Source organism: Typopeltis vanoorti, chromosome 14 (genome assembly GCF_054136105.1).
Source record: "Typopeltis vanoorti isolate ZY-2024b chromosome 14, IOZ_Tvanoo_1.0, whole genome shotgun sequence".
Classification (NCBI taxonomy): domain Eukaryota; kingdom Metazoa; phylum Arthropoda; class Arachnida; order Uropygi; family Thelyphonidae; genus Typopeltis; species Typopeltis vanoorti.
In genome coordinates, this window is record NC_143562.1 from 69,552,818 (window position 1) to 69,575,662 (window position 22,845).

Sequence of the window (22,845 nt, forward strand, 5' to 3'; positions counted from 1 at the left end):
GCATTTTCCATATATACCACATATTAGGAAACAGAAATCTGAACAAACAGTTGAAAGTAAGAATCCTTAAGACAATGACCTGGAGTATGGGGACGTATGGATGTGAGTCCTGGACGATCAATAAGGAGATGAGTGACCGACTAAATGCATTTGAAATGTGGCGCTTGAGAAAAATGGATTGTGTCAGCTGGACTCAAAGAGTGAGCAATGAAGAGATCCTTAAAAGATTCAAAATGAAAAGAGACTATATGGTTAGTATCCAAAGAAGAAAATAGCGTTTGCAGGACATTTGATGAGGGGGGGTTCTTCTGGAGAGCTTCCCAGAATACTATTGCAGGGGATGGTGGAGGGAAAGAGAGGAATAGGAAGACCACGACTGCAGTGGAAAGACAACATCAACTATTGGCAAGAATCTTACAGAAGCAAGAGATAGAGAGGCATGGAAGCGGACTGTTCGTCAGCTGCAACCCTCATAAAGAGGAGGCCATAGGATTAGATTAGCTACTTTAATGGCAGAGGATCAAGACCTATAACTGATTATATCATTACTAATCAAAAACTATCTATATGTGTTAGAGATGTATACGTTTACAGAGAAAATTAAATTTTTTCAGGTAATATTATTTACTCAGTTCTAAAACAGAAATAATAACAAAATGGAGAAAGCAAGTAAATAATAAAAAACAAGAAATAGAAAATATACACAAATAAAATATATCAATGAAAATCTACTACAAAATAATGTATATAGTGTCTTCATTATTAGAAGAAAGTATTATAATTCTATATCATTCTAGATTAACAGATTACCTGAAAGAAGCCAAAGTCAATGAAGATATAGATGAAAAATGAAAAATATCGATAAGAATATGTACATTTATATGGCTGTAAATTCATTTACAAATAATGACATATTATTTTTATTCACATAAAAAGTTTAATTCGAAATATGAGAACATAATAATATTAAAAGTAGAATTGCAGACAGTAAAGATTTCCTTACTTTTACAAGTTTCTTTAATGCATGCGTAACTGCGTTCACAGTCGTTTTTATTATCATTCGCAAGGTACAGCGAAGACGCATTAAGAATCAAGAAAATCGTAACTACCAGCTTCATCATTGTTTATTTCTTGCTCTTCTATGGACGGCTGAAGATCATTGAGGGGATGAACCTCTTATATTCCTAAAGTTATTGTTTGCTTTTTTACTTTTTTAAGCAGTCAGATGACGTGCTATTACGCAGAAGCGTCTAGCATGAAAAGAAATATGGCATTGAAGAAAGTCCTGCTATCTGTTTAAATAAAGAATAACGAAAGGGAAAAAAGGAATATCCTGTCGATTATACGAACTTCGAATATCTGCGTTTGCACACCTGTGAATTTAAGAAAGAAGTACAGAAACGCTGCAAGTTTTGAAGAAAACTGTTCTGTTGACTTAAGGGAATCGTTTTTGACATTACATCACGTTATTTTTTATCACAGAAAAGATTGTTAACAACCAAAAACGAAAGCACTGAGTAAACGCACGTGGAAGAATTTCTTTTGTGAAAAATTTTCTTCGCGTGCAAGCGACTTCTTTTCTCTTTTTTTTCCTGTCCTTTCTCTTTTACTCTGAAAATATCAGAAGAGTAAGATATGCTTGCACTGATTTTGTCATTCAATCTTTCAAACTATGGTAAAATTTCATAGCAAGAAAGTGTGAAATACAACTAGTGTCAAAATATTCTCTTACGTTTAAATTCGTACAAAGTTTAAAAAAAAAAAAAAAAAAAAAACGAAATCAATATAATATGGTGCTCCTTTCTTCCGGAAATTAACGTTTTGGAATATCTGGCAACTTTCAGTACACAAACGTTACAAATACAGTTGGATATCATTGGGATAATATTAAATTCAATTCTTCATTTGTGATTAGGATATTTGCGATAAATAAACAAAATTCACATTCTTTTCATATCCCCAGGAGAAGTTCCACACTCTTGAAGATTTTTATTCATGGATATGAGTGATTCAGGTTTTTTTTTTTTTTTTTGTAATTTCTTTCGACTGTCTATTTCAGCCATTGAACAATTCTTCCATTTTGTTTGCTGCTGTGTGAACTCAGAAGAAATTTTTCTTTAGACGGTCACCAAGAACGAATCCACTTTCAACCAGTTAACGGTAACTCGTTAGCGCATCCAAAGAAACTCAGTCTCTTTCAACTAAGCCACTAGTTTCATAAATCTTAATCAGGAGTTTTTAATTGAAATTGAATTAGTTGGTAACATATGGATAATACCTTCTTAGAAACTTGGATTTATAATCCTGGAACCGCGAAAATGAACCAAGAATGGGTATATAGATAAGAGAAATCACTTTATCCTAAAAATTATGGATATGCTATCAGTGCAGTCCTGACACCAGCGCTGGTTCTTTAACAACGGTGAAAATTGCAGGAGTGTTATATCTAATTAGATAAGTTGAATATTATAATTACTACCGAATAATCTGTTAAGCTTACAAAACCCCTGCCCCGGAAATAATTACTTTTTTGAATTATTTAGAATGTAGAGATCCGGAATCATTTCATAACATAAGTATTTATTACAAAGTGTCTTCGAGCATAATGTAATTGAAATATTGGATATTGTAAAAGTGGTTAAAATAGTTCACAAATTACTTTTATTGAAGACGTCACTGAACACCATACATATAGAGGTAATTATACCACTTCATGAGTTTCAACCAGTTTGCGAGATAATTATATTTCTTTATGAGACTTAATGCGGTTTGTGGATCTGGTTATATAGGTTACTGTTCTTGTAGACGAGTAACCAATTCAGATGCATGTGCCCGAGGTGGAATTAGGTCTATGAAATGCTCCGTGTGAATATTGATTTAAGATTTGTTTGTTACAGGGTCTGGATGTACCAATAATTGTCCACTTGAGCAATTTATAATTGATACCAGCAGGCGATCCCTAATATCGTTTCTGTCCACCTTTGTTTTTGATAACCTCCTGCACCCTTTGTGGGAGGCTTTCCACCAAAGTGTGGCAGACTTCAGGTGGAATTTGTCTCCATTCCTCTATCAAATCGGCATTGAATTCAGCGAAAGATCGAGTACGTGCTTTGTGGACCTCAATCACAGCTTTAATTCGTTCCACAGGTATTCGATGGGGTTGAAATCACGACTCTGCGCAGGCCAGGGCAGTCGTTTAACATCCATCTCATGCATACAAGAATACGTATGATAGCCGGCGCGTGTAGTATGTAACTCCCTCGATGAGTCCCTGACTCCCTAGAAGTCTCGCTTAATAATATTTTTTTTTCAATGTCAAATAATACTTTATAATCTGACAAAGAAATTATAAACATATACATAAAATTTAATTATACATACAATTTATACAATACATATAATATACATATTTATATAATACATACAATTTAATTACATTTGTTCTAGCTACTCACTGATGAGATCTCAATAAAGATCGAAACCGGTCTGGGTAGTGACCTCCCACCATAATGAATAACATAATATATCTCCTAGGTGATGGGTTTTTACATTATGGGAAATACTAAGAATAACGATCAGAACTTTCTCCACCTTTGTTACGAGTCGCCCTATACTACGTACATTGGACTAGGTGCTTTAGCTTATGCTAGTAGTCGCCGATAAGGCACTAAAGAGGGCTCTGAACAATTTTATGGCACAGTATTTAGGATTTAGGACTAGAGTATATTCAGCTAGAGCTGCATATACTCTAGTCCTAAATTTCTTAGGCCAGATAGTGAACTTTGCAAGAATATCAATTGTCAAGAAAACTGGTAAACATCTGTATTTTCAATTATTTTAAAAGAACTAATACTTTTTTCAAAAACAGAATATAAATAAATATACTTGGAGTGGCAGAGGAACAAAACCTATAATTGATTATATCATTACTAATCCAAACCTATCTGCACTTGTAAGAGATTACATGTTCATAGAGGAAATGAATTTTTTTCAGTATTACTTAGTCCTTTCTAAAGTAGAAATACTATCAAAATGGAGAACGCATGTAAAGAAGAAAAAACTAGAAATAGAACAAGTATACACAATACATCTATTAAGTGCAAGCAAAAAGTATCAGAATGCTACATCAATCGGGACGAACAGGTTATCTAAAAGAAATCAAAATCAATGAAAGTATTGAAGACAAAAGAAACTATCGATAAGAATATATATACATATACAAGGGTGGTCTGAAAAGTTCTCGGCCTAACAATGAAAAAACGAATTTATATCAAAATTATTTTTATTTTTCAACATAATCTCCCTTAAGAATAATACATTTATTCCAGCGATGATACTCCAGCGCCATTATCCCATCCTTGTAGTGGTTCTCAGTAAGTTCTGCAAAATACCCCCCCCTACAGCTGCAATCATCTCTTCATTCGAAGAAAAACGCTGACCAGCGAGGAAGAGTTTTATCTTTGGGAAGAAATAGAAGTCAGAGTGAGCCAAATCTGGGGAACAGCGTGGATGTTCCATCAATTCATAGAGTAGATCCCTTAATTTTCCCATTGCCAAAACACCTTTGTGGTAGGTGCATTGTCTATGAAAGATGATTTTTTCCTTCTGCAAACCGGTTCTTTTGTTACTAATATTTCCGTCTAGTCTGGTTAAAAATTGGAATAATATTCTCCGGTTATTGTTTTACCCTTTTCAAGATAATTAATAAACAAAACTTTATCATCCCAAAACACTGATGGCATGACCTTTCCTGTTGATAGAATCGACTTTGTCTTCTTTGGCGCTGAGCAACCAGCTTCCCTCCACTGTTTTGATTGCTGTTTGGATACTGGTATGTAATAGTCTCATTCATAGTAATAAATAGATGCAAAAATCAGTTTTATTCTTGTTAAAAAACTCCAAGCGCTGTTCAGAGATTTTCATGAGAGGGCATTTTTGATCTGCTGTGAGCAAGTGCGACACCCTTCTTGTGCAAAACTTTTTCATTTGTAATTCTTCATGAAAAATATATCCTACACATTCTTTTGAAGTCCCTATAACCTCAGCAATTTCATGCCCTTTGACTTGCCTGTGATCCAACACCACATTGCGCACTTTATCAATGATTTCTGGTGTTGTTACACTTTTTGGACGTCCTTTACGTGAATCATCTTCAAGGCTGGTACGGCCGTGTTTAAACTCGGCATCCCATTTCTTAATTCTCAAAAACAAAGGAGAAGAGTACTCATAAACTTTTATGACCACCTTCAAATTAATTTCTTTGGGTGTTAAACATTCTTATACAAAGAATTTTATAACCACACGATACTCAGAGTAGTATGGTAGGCACGTTGAACAAGATCAAGATCAAGATAAGATAAGAAATCGTGACGTGATTGGTTGTTGAGATGATGACGTCATTGTGTGTGTGATGTCATGAGTTCGGAATTTTTCTGGGAAACATCTGTGTGTGTGTTACGTCACGTTGTTTGTTTTGTTCACTTGTGGAATTATGGTTGATGGTTGGAGATGAGGTTTCATGTCGTGATTGGTGGGGCACTTTGAACAAGATCAAGATCAAGATAAGATATGGAATCGTGTTGTGCATGTGTGTTGTTATTAGATGTAGATAAGTGATGTAATTTGTTAGTTGTAAATAAGTGACGTTATTATTTTGAATGGAAAAGGAAGATAGATTATTGGATAAGGCGTGTTGTTATTGGTGGGACACTTTTAACCAGCTCAAGATCAAGATAAGATAAAGAATACTGACGTGGATATGGGTTGTCATCAGATGTAAATAAGTAAATGGTTTGCAATATGGCATTGTGGGTGATGGTAGACATAAGATAGCGTATGGAATGTTTGGAATTATGCTGGGGAACCCCCTTCTGTCAGGGACATCATGCAGTGTGTTTGGTTTGCATATTGCATTTCTGGGGAACATATGTCCCTGTGTCATAATGTGATGTTTTGGTTTGTGTATGGAATTGTGGGCGATATTTTTGAGATAATATATCTTGGAATTTCCCAGGTTGACACATATCTGTCATTGTCATCAAGTTTTGTCTTTGGATGTCTATAGATGGCAGTATTAATTTTTCAATACAGTTTGGGGTATTTCTTTTTTGTTAACCTCCCAACTGGCTAGTACGTCTATAGACGTCCAGCAAAATCTGGATACGATGCATATTATCTGTTGAAAGAACATGGGTAAGAAGTGTCATTCGGCCAGCATGTCGATTAGAAGGTGTGATAATCCCTTATGCTGAAGAGAGCACTTAATCAGATTATCTCAGGTTCATAGCTATGACTCAGTTACCCACAACAAGAAATACAGTTCCTTGATCTATGCTGGATAACTGAATTTTAGTTATATTGGATAAACTAAAAATGTAGAAATTATTTTTAGTTTCTCTTTTTATTGTACAATACAATTTTAATGCCTGGACAAAATAAAGATCCCTGCCTAATTTTTGCACTTAAATATTGTGTTACCTTCCAGAACCAATTTAATTTTTAATTTTTTTGCTAATTTTTTCTAATCGCTTACTCCACAAAACATTTTCTTTATTCTCGAAGAAATTAATTCAGATATTATTTGAAATATTATTTAAAAAAACCTGCTTCCGACGTTCATGATTATGTTATTTTTTTGTTCAAAATCATGATTCAAAGAATCTTGATAGATTTTATGAAGGACCTGCTTGAGCGACTTTGCTTTATAGAGAATAATGAAATTCTTTAAACATATCACTAATTTTTTTCCCTTTATATTGTAATCTACTGTTCTTTGCACTTTTACCTTCTTGGTTTCCCTGTATAATTGGTCATTACAAAAAAAATTAACAGAAAAAAAAAAAAAAAAATCAGCTAACGCCTTTTTATTCCCGTATATACGGGAGTAGGCGAGGCCATTTAGCCCTATCTAACTTTTGGAGACTGAGTGGGCAGTTCAATCTCCACTGGTACCCAATCAGAGACAGATGGCCCAAGGCTATCACTAATTAAGCGGTACGCAGTGAAGAGAGACGGCTCAAATGTGCCGCCATCTCGTGGTCTCTAACCCTAACACAATATATTTAATGTCTGAAATAATGTGGGTTCTACGGTCGATTTTCTTGAGTTTACAGGACGAAAAACCCGAGTTTCCGGGAGGAAAAACCTGCTTGCCCGTGCCAGAGATCGACTAACTCGGGAACCGGTCGAAAAAAGGCTTAGAAAAATTTCCTCTAGTCGCCGACTAGACTCAAAACCAAGACTTCCTTCGTGCGGCCTAGCGCGGTGGTGTGCAAACGCCACATCCACTGAGCTACACAGGCAGTTATGATTTAAATTGATATGTATATATTTTCTGCTAGTTCAGATATTATGCTCCAATTTTATAATAAGCAATACTTTTGCTTATATATATATATATATATATATATATATATATATAAAACTTACAAAGGTTTGTATTAAAAATTTCCACTACAAAAGTTCGACAGAATCAACAATATTATTGTTGATTCTGTCGAATATTTCTTTTTCTCGTGTGGGAGGAAAACGGTAAAATGCCACTCTTGTAATTGTATCAGATGTTATAATGGAAAAATTAGTAAGAAAAAAAATTCATTTGTACTTTCTTTTCAAAACACAAAGAGAGAACATTGTAAATTCACCCAATGAAAACGAAAATACTCCATATTTTTCTTGTGTTATCTGATTATTTTTCTTGTAGTACAAAGAAGAAATCACTGCGCATAAGATGGTAGAATACAAGAGGGCAAATATCTGTAGATTGATTACATTATAGCTGATAGAGAATTCATGCCAGAAAAATTATTTATGTAAGAGTTCTATCATCAGCAGATATAACGACATTTTCTTCTAGTTTAGATATGTGGCATTGTTGAAGTAGATAAACCTTTGCTACTATTTACACTAAAATGAATGGGCATGTTCCCCAAGTGATTTACGTTCATAACAGTTGTCTTGCGAACGATTTATAAAATAAATTCTCTGAAATAATTGCAAATTGAATAAGTCTTCAATATAACCTTCCTTCCCTCCCAAAAAAATAAAATTATGTGAAGTATATGCTCCTTTTCTTTAAAAATAATTCAAGTCCTCTTTTTCAAGATAATTATATGAAATAATTTATATTTTTTCGATAATAAAAAATGAAACTGATCATTATAAATTAACAACTTATTTCAGCAGAAATACTGCATCAGCCTGTAAAAGAAACGTCTGTATTTTTTTCTATGTTAGGATGTCTACTAATCGACAATTGAAAGCGAAACACGACATTCTTGATGTATCTCGCACTATAGTTTGAGGCACTTTAGTGTCCCTTCTAGCTAAGCGTTCTCAATTTTCTTCCTCAATAGCACTGAGAGTAATCTAAGCCTTTACCTTTCCCTCCAGCTAAGAGGATTACTAAGTATTTCTAAGACGTAGATTACTTCAGAAATAGCATCCAGAAGCATAAGTAGAAGTAAAAATATTTAGATTATTTTAAGAAAAAGAAACTAAAATAATACTACTGAACTTTTCTTGTGTGTGGTATTGCATATAAACAATTTTATGTGGTGAAAATATAGCATAGTGTTTCTAAAATTTCAAATCATTTCAGCAGACAGTAGAACAGCTGGTTTTAGATTGCAAAGAAATAGTACAGAATTAGACGCTTCAGGGTACAAAAATATTATTGTGTTATTTCTTTTGTCAAAACAGTAAAATGAAGTAATAGATTTTGAATACTGTCTGGAAACGTTTTTGAACCTGTAGAAATTTAGAGTGGTAGAGTGGTTATATAATTGAATTCCAGGAGAGGATAAGGAGGGGGGGGGGTGTAAACATTAGCAAATCTTCAAAATGAGCATGAATTTTGAATTATTCTGTATATGATAGCCTTCATATTATATGTTCAACATATCTGAGGTGGTTACGCACTGGATATTATAGAAATGTGCGTCTTACAAAAAAAAAAAAAAAAAGAAAGAAAAGGTGAAGAATCCCTGCTAAAACATCATTGGATACAAATTTTCGATACTAAAAAGATTCACAATGGGAAACCGAGTTATGCAATATAACATTGTTTGTTGTTCATAAAACAAAAAAAAAATTCGTTTCTAGAACTGAAATGTGATAATCCATATAACAGGATTTTGCTAGGAAAGAAAGCAAAAGGTCATATTTATTTCAATAAATATTATTTAAAAATATAAATATGTGACATAATATGTTCAATGCAAACATCTGAAAATTCGCAAAAAAAGTTCTTTCTATATTGGAACAACCAGTGCAATTGTTCCGTTGCAGTGATTTGAAGAATAAATTTATAATACAGCAAATTTGCTACTACTAAGTAGATTCATTGCAAAGGGTGATCGATGGTCATTTCAAGATTGATTATATTCACACATGTGAAATTCGTTTCAATTTTTGGGAAGAAACACAATAAATCATTTTAGAGGCAAAAAAGTCAAATATTTTAGGACAGTAAAGAAAATTCCAAGTAAAACAGTGTGTGTAAAGAGTGTGACACAAACTATTAGTCAGGCACTAATAGTTAATCCACGAAAGGCTTTAAATAGCCGTAAAGGGATAAACGGCAGAGGGAGGTAATGGCATGATGAAAGGTACAATGCCGATGAAGTTTTGATCCATGTGGAATGCTATGGTGGGATATTTCATCCATCTCGGCGAGTAGGAAGGTTAAAAGACTATGGAAATTCATAGAGTAGAGTAGTCTAGATGGCGGCAGCGTTTAGGCTTTCCTGAATAATTTAATTATATGTCCCTCAAACGCACACTTTATTTCTCATATACAAAACTCATCCGAATATTTTGATTTGTCTACATTAATATTAAACTCAATTACTTTTGCTAATTAAAATTATCATTTTTTACAAAATGTTTTGAATATTGGTGTTTTTAGTTTACAATTAACACGTTCGCTGCCAACTCTGAGTATACTCGTAGTTGGTAAACCAGCCACACAAGCCAGCTCTGAGTATACTCGTATGATGCTTACCGCCAGCAACGAGATTACTGTACTGACCTTGAAGAAGTGAAAATGCTTGGCTTGTGGAGCTAGCATCAAAACTGTGTATTCTCATAGATGGTATATGCTCAGTACAAGCCAACTACGAGTATACTCGTATGATGCTTACCGCCGGCAACGAGATTACCATACTGACCTTGTAGAAGTGAAATTGCTCAGCATATGGGAACAGACTATGACGAAGTACCGTGGCAATGAACGTGTTAAGAGAAAAACCAAACGGCATTTAAAAAATAATAATTAAAATAAACGTAGATTTAAACGGATTGCAATAACATTTTCTATGTAGTATAGAAATTCTAATGATAATTTAAATTACTTAATATTCTTTCCAGAATGGCTCTTCTTAGTACGAATAGATATTCCAAAATAGTTGAATTTATATCCACAGCACAATACACACACTAAACACATGGTTAAAAGAAAATGAAATTTCTGTATATAAACTGAAATCTAGTTGACTATGTCTTCCTTTTAGATTATATACATTTGGTCCACATCGGTAATTAATTCGCACTTTGCCTCATATCTGTCTAAATGACACCATAGAGTTGAGGGTATGTGCGATTTCCTGTTTTTGGAATTCTGGTAGATTTGTTATTTAGGACTTGAAAGTTTTTTTTTCTCCAGCTGGTTGGTTGTATTTTCTCTATTTTACTTTTGAATTCAGTTCCCTACATATTCTAACAGAATAACTGAGCAAACTTAATAAATAAATAAATTGTATGTGAATTTATTTTCCCACTGTAGATATGTCTCATATCCAGCTGCAAAGTTGTTGTACCTAGATGAGAAATCGTGTGTTTAAGTTGGAGCTCTTTGTTCCCATGGGAAATTGTTATTGTAGTAAATTGATGATTACATTTTTTTTTTTTTTAAACTAATACATATAATTCTAATCACAATAACTGAGCAAAAAAGAAATAAATAAATGACGGAGTGTCCTTCTCTTACTATTAATTTTACCTTCGATTGCTTGTGCTCTTAACCTAGTTCTATAACTGAAATTTATTTTATTTATTTATTTTTCTTTAGCATTAGCAAGTTAAGAAACAGATATTGAGACAAACAAGGTTTTGTACTCTCCGTTAGGGTTTACTTTTAGAAACGTTTTTGCCAGCACAACAAATAAATAGTTATTTCTAATTATTTCAAATGAATATTAGCTCAGTAGTATTCTATACTTTGCAATTAGTTTAATTTCCATCTTACCAATTTCCAATCTCTGATAGCATTTTCTTATTGCCACTACAAATAAATAAATAGTTATTTCTTATTATTTCCAATGAATATTAGCTCTGTAATATAGTTTATTTTTTTTTTGTTAATCTTTATTACAATACAACCCATAAATTGTTTCTTTTTTTTAAACCAATACATATAATTCTAATCAGAATAACTGAGCAAAAAATAAATAAATAAATAAATAAATAAATAAATAAATAAATAACTGAGTGTCCTTGTCTGATTATTAATTTTACCTTAGATTCCTTGTGGTCTTAATCTAGTTCTGTAACTGAAATGTATTTTATTTAATTATTTTTCTTTTGCATTAGCAAGTTAAGTAATGGATATTGAGACAAACAAAGTTTTGAACTCTCCGTTAGCGATTTCTTTTAGTAACTTTTTTTTTCCAGCACAACAAATAAATAGTTATTTCTTATTATTTCAAATGAATATTAGCTCAGTAGTATTCTGTACTTTGTAATTAGTTTAATTTTTCATGTTACCAATTTCCAATCATTTAAAACTTTAGACTCTATGATGTGTTTACATGAGCGTACAATGTATACTCCCTTTTGATGTTTTGCATGGTGTGTTCTTATGATGACACGAACTGATAATCTCTATCATTCTATAGAGATTATCAGTTCATATTTTGAGTATGTGAACGAAATGTTTGCAGATAACTCAAATAAAGTTTAGCATTAGAATTTTCTAATTACCAAATGCTAACAATCGCACTTTAATTCCAAACAATGATCAAATATACAAATCTGTTGGAGAAATTTATAGATATTGTCACCATTTAATTCATTTGTACTTTATTAATTTCCAAAGACACAATTACATTATTAGCTATCACATTTTTTAAGAGTTTAGGAAACATGATGGGTTTAACTATTTAAGTAATTATATTATATAATTGCTGGAAAGAAATCATTAAATACATCATCGCTCATATTAGCGTAAGCTTCTAATTCTTTATCAGTAAGTTTTCTTTTACTGGACATGGCGAAACTGGAGGTTTTTAGAGACTAGACGCAATAATCGCATTCGTCAGCACATGTAACAAATGGTTGGGGGTGATACGCGATTACTCGTAGTTGTCGTATGAAACAAAATTCTGTCAAATAAGCCGGCTACGAGATTACTCGTAGTAACCTTGAAGACGGGAAAGCGCTTGGCGTGAGGGAACAAACTATGCCAGAGGAGCGTGGCAGCGAACGTGTTGATCTTTTTTTTTTTTTTTTAAACTTAAACTTTCATAATGCTACTGCCATCTCTAAGAATTCTAAGAACTCTGCTCTGAGAATTCCTATAGTTTAACAGGAAAGAAATACCTCAACTTATATTGGAAAATTAGTACTGGCATATGTAGACAATGATGGATTCCACAGATGTCGCTTCCCCCATTCACCCTACCCCTGTTTGATTTAAAGTGTCCCACCAATCACGCCACGAATCCTTATCCACTAATATATATTCCTTTTCCATTCAAAACAATAATGTCACTTATTTAAAACTAACAATTATGTCACTTATTTACAACTAACAAATTACATCACTTATCTTCATCTGATAACAACACACATCTATGACACTATGTTACTTCAGCCAATCATCTTACCCCTATTTGGTTCACAGTGTTCCACCAATCACACCATGAATCCTTATCCACTAATATATCTTCCTTTCCATTAAAAAAAACATCACTTATTTACAACTAACAAATGACGTCACTTATCTTCATCTGATAACAACACACATCCATGACACGATTCCTTATCTTATCTTGATCTTTATCTTTCTCAAAGTGCCCCACCAATCACGACACGAATCCTTATCGACTAATATATCTTCCTTTTCCGATACGATTCCATATTTTATCCTGATCTTGATCTTGTTCAAAGTGCCTCACCAATCACGACACGAATCCTTATCTCTAATCATCACCCATAATTCCACACACGAACAAAACACAAGAACTGACGTCACTGACACATCCCCCCCCCAGTGATATTCCAAAAATTCCAAACTCATGACGTCACACACACAATGACGTCATCGTCACAACCAGTCACGTCACAATTCCTTATCTTATCTTGATCTTGATTTTGTCAGAAGTGGCCACACTGCTACTATCATTGTCTATTTCTTGCTTTTCTGTGAACAGCTGAAGAACATTTAGGGCATCTTTGCTTTCTTTTAAGCAATCAGATGATTTCCATTACATAGTAGTGTCTAGCGTCGAAGGAAATAAGTCATTTCAGGAAATTCTGCAATCTGTTTAAACCAAGAATGTAAGAAAGGGGGAAAAATTATGATTATGTGAACATCGAATATCTGTGTTTGGGCACCTGTGAATTTAAGAAAGAATTACAAGAATACTGCAAACTTTGAAGAAAACTGTTTAGATGACGTTGTTGGTACTGCATCTCACTTCTTTTTTATCACAGAAAGAATTGTTAGCAACTACAAACGAAGCTCTGATTAAACCTCAAGTAAAAGGGTTTCTTTTGCGAAAGGTTTTCTTCTCGTTCAAGCAACTTCCTTTCTCTGGATTTCCTGTCTTTTATGTTTGACTTTTTTTTTCATACAACTTTCCAATCTAATGGTGAAATTTCATAGCAAGAAAGTGTGCAATGCCACATGGTATCAAAATATTTTCTTCAGTTTGAAATCGTATTTTTTTAAGAAATCAGTATAATATGATTTTCCTTTCTTCCAGGAATTAACTTTTTCCAATAGTTAGCAGCATGCAGAACACAAACAATAACAGCATGGTCGGCTGTGATTGGGATAATAATCATTGGTTATTCCTAATCACTAATTATTTATTGCCGATTAGGAATTTTACTGAAAAATTAAGTGAAATTCACATTCATTTCATATTCGCAGGCAAAGCTTCCACACTCTTCAAGGTTTTTTTTTTATTGACGGGATGAGTATTAATTTTGTTGTTGTTGTTGTTGTTATAATTTTTATACTCTATATTTCAGCTATCGAGCATCTGTTGCCTTTCTTTTGCTGACGTCTGGGGAACTTAGAAGAAACTATTGATTTGGACTGTCCACCAGAACCAATTGAGTTTCAGCCCATTAACTCGTTAGCGAATCCTAAGTAGCTCAGTCTATTTCAACGAAGTCCTTTGTTCAGAAAAAAATGATACTTTAAAAACATTTCATCAGAAGTTTTTAGTTAAAGTTGAGTTAGCTAGTCACATAAGGATAACACACTTTTAGAAACTTCGGTTTATCATCTTGAAACTAAGAAAATGGGCTAAATATCGGTATATCGATGAGACAAATCACCTTATCCTCTACTGTGTGGTAACGAAAGCCAATCAGTGCAGGTCAAAGACCTTAAACAGCTTTGAGAAAAGCCTGAGAACTATATTTATATCTGATTAGATAAGCAACAAATATTATAATTATTACCAATTAATCTCTCTAGTTCACTAAACAACTGCCTGGAAAATAATTACTTGTTAATGGAATGTACAGATCCGAACTCATTCCATAATGGAAGCATTTCTCATTAAGTGTATTGGAAAATATTGTAAATGAAATATTGAATATTGTAAAAGTGGCTAAATATCTCATAAAATATGTCATTATTGAATACCTCGCTGACGACCATGCATTAAGAGTTAATTATACTGTTTTATAAGTTTCAATCAGTTTGAGTGGTAATTACACTTCTTTATGAGACTTAAGATGGCTCTATCAGTACTTTTTTGTACAGCTCTGCTCACGTGCGTTTCTCTGGTTTCTTAAAGATGGGGAAGACGTGGAACCGATCCAGATGCTAGTGTCCAATATTTGGTCTATAGGATGATCCATGTGAATATCGTATAAATTTAAGATTTGTGGATTACTGAGTCTGGTAATAGATAGAGTATGGATGATATAATAACGATATATAAGATTGATAAAGGGAGCATTTTTTAGTACATATTGGCGTGAAACAACTAGGGATTGTCCCTGAAATAAGTAAGAGTGTAGTTAATAAGTTCGTGGGAATAATGTTTTTGCTTGGAGATGTGCATATGTGAACTGGTCTGTCAAAGTTCGTTATTTGAGTTATGTTGGTGAATGAGTACAAATTATGAAAGATGAAAATGGTAATTAGTGTTAATGTTGTTGTTGGTACTCCACGACAAGACTACAGATTCCAATGAGGTACCATATAATAAATTTATAATAAAATTAATAATGCTAATATTTTCGTTATTTTTCATCATATACACAGAAAACTGTACATACAATTACTCAATTAAACGACTATTATTATTATTATTATTACATTCTTTGATTCCCAGATTCATGCCCTAATTAACTATTTATATAAATTAATATACATAAATATTATAACATGCTTTTTTCCTTTCAGAATAATTGCAGTGTTGCATTTATTGTGTTATAAGCAAAATATTTGTCATTTTTTAATAACACAGCTTCTGGATAAGGGGTAATTCAATCGCCTCTTCTCTAAGCGCCAATGGCGCTTATAAGGTCATAGTTGGACATTATAATTTCACTGTATTCGAAGGTTGAATACGTGTTTATGATATACATTTTTACTAGTTTATTTTTTTGGAAGTATATATATACGTCGGCTGTTCAATAAGTAATAAGACTATATTTATACAGAAAACAGATTAACTTTAATCGTCATCATTTACAGTATATGGTCTTTTTCGAAGTAACTACTGTGATACGCGATGCATTTGTACCAACGTTGCGTCCACTTCTTAAACACATGTGAGAGTCCGTTTTTTGAGAGTTCTTTCAAAACCGCCTCCGTAGCTTTTGTACATGCTTTGTTGCTTTCGATGGCGGCCTCTTAGTGGTTTCTTGAGCTGACTGAAGAAACAGTCAAAAATCGCATGGTGCGAGATCAGGACTGTATGGAGGGTGTGGTAGGATATCTGTGTTCTTCTCTGCAAACGTCCACTACACAACCAGCAATATGTGGCCTTGCATTATCGTGGTGCAATAAGAAGCCATTCTTCAGCAATGGACGCTTCTTTTTGACTTGCTTGATGATAATTGCTGCTGTGTTGATCATTGTCTCTGCGATGGACGTTGAAGGTCTTCCCTCACGTTCAAGATCTTCCACATTTTGCCTTCCTTCCTTAAAAGTTATGCCAGCGAAAAACATTTGCCCTCGACATTGCTTCAACGTGGAAAGCTTCGCGTATCATGTTAAAAGTGTCCGATGCCGATTTTTGCAAAAGCACACAAAATTTAATCGCATAACGCTGTTCTAAGGACGCTTCCATTTCGAAGACTGGTCGCGCTTCGTAGGCGCGCCGATGAGCACTCGCGTTTAGTCACGTGGCACATCAGCCCGTATACGCCATCTATCAACCTCTTTTGTTAATACAGACAGCAACCTTTCTTTATTCCAAAGAAATTAATATTATTATGAGTGGTTTCGCCACAGTAAAATTAGTCATTACTTATTGAACAGCCCACGTATGTATGTGTGTCTGTGTGTGTATATATAGTATGTATATATGTATGTATATATGTATACAGGGTGTTCGGGAAAAATTTGACAGTTTCGTAAGGAAAAAGAAAATCTTCTTTGTATCTATTAAATTTAATGAATTGACAAAAAAACATTACAGGCAGAGTTAATTACAATACTATCAACAAGATTTACTCAAAATAACCACCATTAGCATCGATCACAGCTTCAATTCTGCTTCGGAACCTCGAACAAGCTGATGCTACAGTCTCCCTGGGAAGGGCCGCAAAAACTGTTTTAATTTTATCCATTAACTGGGCTTTTGTATTACTGGAAGTGCGATTGGTGTCTTTTTCAACTGCGCCCCATACAAAATAATCCATGGGGTTAAGGTCTGGGGAGTTTGGAGGCCAAACATTTGGACTGGTGAAGTCGTAGAAATTTTCAGACAACCATTTTTGACTTTTCCCAGAGGTGTGGCAAGGGGCCGAATCCTGCTGCTATACATACGGCCTACCATTGGCTACCCTTGTTATCCAGGGCTTGACTACAGTTAGCAACTCCACGAACAAAGCCCGAATTCCAATGCCAGGGTTCTTCAACACCTGTTCCTGCAGATTTGCGAGGAATTCTGCTGTACGAATGCAATCAGATCGTCTGCTAGGGATCTTTCTTCTTGCTACATCCTCGTAGTCATGCCTGATTGTTTTTACTGTATTCAGGGAGCATTGGGCAGCAGTCGTAATATCCTTATTTTGATGGCGGGCACGAATCATCATGATACAAGTTATTCTCTTCCATGATTCAGGTGGGTTCCAGCTATCCATCCTTTCTGACATCTTGTATATGAATGAAGAAGGGTCCAAACTTTTAAATGAAGAGAAGTGTGTGTTAATACATGTAACTTACGGAAAAATATAATTAATTATAAATATGTCAAATTTATTCCGAACACCCTGTATGTATATATATATATATATATATATATATATATATATATATATATATATATATATATATATATATATATATATATATATATATATATATATATATATATACATATATGTAGAAAGTATTTTTAACTTGGGTATAATTATGTTAAAGATACCAAGCAAAACCAGGTTTAAAATTGCTTGGTATCTTTAACATATATATATATATATATACATAACCTTGGCCTCTAAAAATGAAAAGTTAAAAAAATTTTATCACGTCATTTGATTGACATGTAATTATTTTAACCTATAATATATGTTTTATTTATAGATTATAATACACTTTTCTCGACATGAGGTTTTCAGTAGAATTGCCAAAAATGAGATTACAGCTATAGTTGCACCAACCCAGCGTTATTATCAGTTTGAGAGCTGCACGTTGACACCAATATCATAACACAGATTCGGCTACCATATTTTAATCGCTTTTTTTTTAAATCTGAAATTACGACATATTTATTTAAAGCCGTGGATTCCAGTCATATGAAAGATAGCTCAGAGAACATCTTTCTGAATTCGAAAGACAATTATTGAGTGAATAGTTCTTGTCTTTCAATGACTTCTGAATAGTTTCATTTAGATTTACGTTTTTCTTTGATATTTCGTATTTGATATTAGTGAAATACTGTTTTCCATTTGTTGTAATTACCACAGTAACAATGAAGCAACCCGATATACAACGTCAAGGTATTGCATGTCAGAGGCGTCTGTAGTTTGTAAGGTCAATTGTTGTGTAGAACATCAAGGCAGGAAGGAAACATATTGAACGATGTGGTTTGTATGGTGCCCATCATGAACATGTTAACAATAAAAAGAATAAAGAACTTATAATCTTTATTAGCTTAGAAAATTTAGCAGATACCTATTACCGAAGCTTATAAGATCTTCGTTCCTTTTATTTTTAACACGTGCACGATGGTTACAATACAAATCAAAGAAATAAGTAAATGATCTTACTTTTCTGAGGAGACCATTTAGTGATTTCTTTGACTTCACAATAAATAATCAGAAAAAATGCTCCTTGCCTATAAAGCATTTCTAAAGAAATATTAATTATCATTTATTGATATACAATACAGTGCTCATTATCAGCATATTCCTTAAAGTTTAATGGCATATGCAGATGCCATTAAACTGCATATGACTTCTCAGCAAAAATCTGAACTCCTAAGGCTCCATTCTATTAGTTTCTCATTCTTTTTAAGCAAAGAAAATTAAAGCATAAGAAAACAATATTAATTACAAACTTTTCTGAAAAGTAAGGAACTAAACAGGCCTGTGTTAACAGAAGTAGAAATATTATATTATTTAACTGATTCGGAATTCCTAATTCACTACATTAAGTATTTAGTTGATCCTGAAAGGAGGATAAGTTTGTAGTTTGTCCTTAACTCTTTTTTTTGTTGTATTTTTCTGTAAGATTTGAGAAGCTACTGTTTTTTCCCGACCATGTATTATTTGGTGAAGAGCTTTATACAGCCTCCTTTCCGTTTCTTCGTTTAGTTCAGGGATTCCTTTTAGCTGTGCTGGGTTTAGTTCACTTAATCTTTCTATATAGAGGTTTCCCCATTCGAAGCTTATGGTCTCAGGACCTGTGAAGAGGAGTATAGGTGCTCCTATTTTGTCTATTGCCCTTTGGAGGATTACCTCGGAGTCTTCTGGGATTAAACGCATTAGAACCATTTGAGCGTCCACGGCGGGGATGGATTCTTCCTCCGATTCCTCGGCTGAGGTAATATTGCCTTTTCTTGATTCCTAGTCTCTTCTTGGTTTTCTATTCCGATCTCCCTTTCTTCCTCTTCCTCAGAGTCAGATACTTCTTCTGGGCATCTGTTATCTGGTTTCTCCTACTTCAGGTCCGATTGGTCTTTTTTCTGTGTTGTTGCTGGCTTCCATTTCTTCTACTTCTGTGGTCTCTTCCGTCTCGATGCGAGTTTTCCTTGCGTTACGTTTCTTTTTTTTCTTTATTTTTCATGCTGAGTTTTTCGCGGTGGCGTCTGATTTCCTGTTGTTACTGTCACGATAGCTGGGGGTTGAATGACTGGAGAGTCTTCCGGCTCCGTTGTTTTAGGCTCCTCTGCAGTTTTGCACTAGAATGCCATCCTTTTTTTCGGGTTCAGGTTTATTTACTGGAGTGGTTGCTGGGGTTGGCGATATAGCACCTCCTATTCGTTCTGCTTGTGTCCTGTTGGGACAAACTTCTACATTGTGGGTTGTATTTCCACATTCAGGCAAGGTGCCCCTCACACTGAGCTAGGGCATGTCCTGCCGCCATGCAGTTCCTGCATTTGTTCTTGAGGCAGTCTGCACCTAGGTGTTCGAGTGATCCGCACGGAAAACAATGTTTTCTTACACCAGGGTAGTTGACTACTACCCTGGCAGAGCCTAGAAATACAAAGTTGGGGACCTCGGCCTTCATCTCCATAAGGAAGGTCACCTCGTCAGTCTTCCAGTCGGGTTAGTCGGCATCGTTGGTGATTTTGACGTCCCGTACGTCTCCCCATTTTGAGAAAACCTTTTTTATTATCTCACTCCCTTCCTCGAGATATTCTACAGGGAACATTTATATTCGTAGTGTGTTCAGTAGACTTCCTACTACGAAAGGATAGATCATTTTCCCTTCACATTCTACACCTGCCATTAACTTATTCCTGGTTTCTATATCTTTCACAACTACCTGGTATCTACCTGCTCCATAAGGGGTAAAACCAAATATCTTTTGTGCCCCTAGTATGTCGGCGAGAGCTCTCACTAACGTCCTCTTCGGTACGTTGACGCTTGCCTCTATACCGAGGGTCTTCACTCGCGGCAGAAATGAAGTCATTTGGAAGTGAGAAAAATATCTCACTATGAATTAAGTCCCGGAAAAGTGGATAGACCTTTAAACCAGTGCCAAGCGTTCCCCGTTTGCAGAAATCTCCTACTACACTACGTAGAAGCAGAAGGCTACAAGCAGGCACAAGGCAAAAAGAAAGGACAAAAATAACTAAAAAAAATTTCTCACCAAGGCTGGAAGCTTCTGGCAGCAGGACTGGAACATGCAGCTCTCTCTTTCAGATTCGCTGGATCGGGCACTCCTCACAAAACTGGATCGAGGTGAAAGTGAGGGAAACTCATCATTGGCCTATGAAAAAGGTAGGGTCAGAGTGCCCCAGCAGAAAAGAGAAAGAAGGAAAGGGAAGTGACAGCGAGGTTGTGGTGGGGAAGTGAGGGGGATGGGAAAGGGGAAAGGAGAGGAGAGGGAATAGGATGGGAAGGGCGGGTGGGGTGGTGGGGAGTAGGAAAAAAGGAAATGTAGGCCTCAGCTCATATTACACATCTTGCTAGCTCCACGCTATCAGATGACAAATTTTCACCTCGGTCAGTCTCCTGGCTCACAAGATCTAACAGACCACGGAGGTAGCCGGTGCCCAGGTGACCTGTCCTTTCAGGGCAGCCCGCCTCGAGCAGGCCTGCACTGCCTGGGTTTTTTCTCCGAACTACCCCAGTGGGAGACCAGGGAACAAAATAGACCTCAGGGGGGATACAGAGACCAAGGAAATGACTCAGAGTGGAGTTGCTGCTGCAGATAGAGATCTTAAAGCAGCAGCAGGCAGAACTTGATGGTGTTGTGTCTGACATTACACAGGATTGGAGGTGAACACCACTTGATCTTAAATGTGGTGTCCCCCAGAGCCTCCCTTTCGAGATGTAAAAACCTCCTTAAGGAATCGTAGAACTTGTAAAGGACGATTCGAGAGAGATCCAAAAGATTGGGAGGATTAGTCGGATTAGAATATTTCTTTCTTACCTTCCAGATGTGGTATTTGAGCTGATTAATTTTAAATACCACTAACTTCTGCTTGTTGTTGGCTGGGGGAGCGAACTGCAGGAAGATGACTTGCTCCTGCAGTAGGAGGGGGATGCGGAGCTCGACGCTTAACCTCCTCCAGATGTAGATGGCAATGGGACACGGGTAGAAGGCGTGTCCCACAGTGTCCAGGCTCCCGCAGAAGTCACATAAGGGGTTCCGGGTGTTGTGGAACCGCCAGATGTTGATGTTCACTGGAAGGTGTCCGTAAGCAATCCTCCATGCCAGGTCCTTTCTCGACGGGTAGCCTCGATGTTTGGAGAGGTGGCCGAAGAGGATCTCGTTGTTATTGATCCCCAGATCCGAAACGTCGGTACGAAGGATGTTGAAGAAGTGCTCGTACCATGTACAACTGTTCCGGATCGCGGCGATGTTCACACCCGACGAGCGGAGTTGTTGCATTAGCTGGCACAGTCTGTTGTAGTCTTCTGGAACAATGTCTGCCTTGGGACCCTGGTGGACTGAGATCCCAAAAAGGGGAAGCTTGTGACCTAAGAAATGCCGCACAGGATAGCTGCAGGGATGTGTAGTCTGCAGTACCCTGTTTAGATGGAACGCGGTATTACTTAGGTATCTGATGTTAAAGGAGGGGAGGTCGATGTCCCCCCGCTTCTCCGGAAGTTGAAGGATGTTGAGACCACCTTCCTGGCCTAGATTGCCCCAGAAGAACTCCAGGGGCTTCCTGTAGAGCCGGATTTCCTGATCTTCGCTGATGTTAGTGATGTTGAGGACGTGCTGAAGCGCAGGGCATACGATGGTTTTGATGACAGTGGCCCTGGAGGAGAGTGACAGCTGTCCATTTTTCCAGTCGTTGAGTTTCTAGACGGTGTTGTTGTCGAGATGTTCGATGTTGAGCACGGGCTGTTCTTCAAACGCGACCCCCAGGATGGGGAGGGGGTCGGCAGTAGGGACGAGGCCTGCAGGAATGTTGTGCAGGTCCCAGTCTCCGTACAACTTGATCTTGGTTTTGTCGAGGTTGGATGTTATCCCCGACACTTTAAACTTCTTTAGGATGTTGAAGAAGTTTAGTACGGAGTCAGTGTCCCTAAGGGTGCCCACCACGTCATCCGCGTAGGCGATTACCTTGGAATCATCCGTGGTGAGAGGAAGTCGAATTCCTCTAACCGCATGGGAGTTATTGACAGCCTGTAGGAACAGTTCAAGAGCTAGAGCAAAGAGCAGCGGACTGAGGGGGACACCCTTGTTTGACCCCTTTCTGGATGGTAATAGGGTCAGATAGGCGTCCATTAATGAGGAGGTGAGTA